A 1,965-nucleotide genomic window follows, 5' to 3' on the forward strand; every position below is an offset into this window, starting at 1 on the left:
CAAAAAGTGACAGGTTGCTAGCCCATTGCCTAAAAGTAGAATTCCAAATTTATAAGCCTATACCTTGGTCGCCTTGGCATACCTCCTTTCTATTTGGCAAAATTATATAATTTGAAGAAAACTGTTTTATCGATGTCGGTATGTGAAATATTTTCGATGAACTAGTAAGCTTTACATTTAATGGTGGGTGGCCAACTGTAAAAAAATTACTTGATGATATGTACCTACACACATCACGCTTTTATCCCTTATGGGGCATCCTATATTGCCGAAAGAAATAAAAGGCCAAGGCTGGATCTTAATTACATCAGGATAGAATAATTTCACTGATTTTAAACTTTCGCGTTGCATTATACTATTTATAAATTTATTAAATTATCTACTTAACACTATTTAAGTACATGAAATATATGTACTTAAATACGCATGTGACTGAGAAACTTTCCCTATAAATTAGAATAGCATGCGCACCGATATTATGTTAAGTTCGAGTAAGTAGTTATTGAATTTTCAGGCTGTGACCCAAACAGTATGGATAGCAGTCTATACAGATTTCGCTTATTTGACTATATCAATGATATTTCATTGTTAAGACTTTGTTACAGCCTTTATTCAATATACAAGATTTAAATAAGTTGCTTTTTTTATTTACTTATTCTTTATTGTAACATTTACAATTTGTAAAGTACAATAGGCGGATTTAATGCTAATAGCATTATCTTACAATGTAACATTTTTGACATTACATTTTTTGTACGAATACGAATACTTTTAAAGGTGCACGTGTGCACTTTACAAGTGAACATTGAGATGTATTTTCAATATTCCGACAAGATCTACAAGAAACCAATTCAGACTCGTCGAACTTAAAGTAATCTTAGAAATGGATTGACATAAACGAAATTATCGAAGTGGCTTTGATCACAGGGTGTAAACCAAGGGTCCCTTAATAAGAGTGTGTCATCCTTTGACAAGGGTGAGATGGGTTATGAAGGGAACTCGACTGGAGTCCTTCACTCGCACTTATGACGTAAAGATAAGAGTGATCTTGAGGATTCGTTATGTCTGTTTGCTCAAGATTGCGAAGAATAGGTATCGAGAGGCTATCTGTTACAGCGGCTACTTCATTTGTATCAACGAATATATAGTTCAAAAAGGAAAAGAACAATTTCTTTTTTTAAAAACAACAATTTCATTAAAACACAAGATAATTTTTTTCTTCTAGTTTCCACGAGTGTCAAAAAGTAACTTCAACCTGCAGCTTTAAATAAGGAGGTTCTCTTTTCTTTTTTTGGGATTTCTGATGGTAGTTATTTTTAAATCCTAATAACAATGAAGGTATTTCCTGATAAAAGAAAATTAGAAAATATAATTTAAACGCCCATCCAGAAAAAAGCTGAAGTTACTCTTAGGGGTATGAATTTTTTACTACCAAAAAACTGTTTCACTTTTTAAAATTCATTACATAACATACTGCAGATGTTACCAACAGCGCCATATTTTTCATTAGCTTGCAAAATTACACATGAAAGTAATATATGGACGCGCATCGCGCTGCTTAATATTGCACCACTATTTAAAACTGTTTGCTAGCTGGAGGGCTTTAAGCCATAATTAACTTAATAATTTTGTACTGAAAATACCTCATTGAATAAAATAAAAGTCATAAAAATTATATAGTAGTAATAGAAAATTGTGATAGTCAATAATAGTAGGTACCTATCGTACAGAATGAAAGATCTTTTTTAAATATTGGAAGGCGAACATCGGGCCTCGAATCCTTACAGTGGAAGGTGTATCTGGGAACACACAAGGAAGACGGAGAGTTCCTTCTTTGGCAAAATTTCAATGAAACTACATTAGCAGAAAATTTTACTCTGCAGGCGACTCTTAAACTGTTTTAAGTTTTGTCCCCATATCCCGGAGGGTAGGCAGAGACAACACCTTTCCACTTGCTTCGATCAC

The sequence above is a fragment of the Amyelois transitella genome, chromosome 12 (genome assembly GCF_032362555.1).
Source record: "Amyelois transitella isolate CPQ chromosome 12, ilAmyTran1.1, whole genome shotgun sequence".
Classification (NCBI taxonomy): Eukaryota; Metazoa; Arthropoda; class Insecta; order Lepidoptera; family Pyralidae; genus Amyelois; species Amyelois transitella.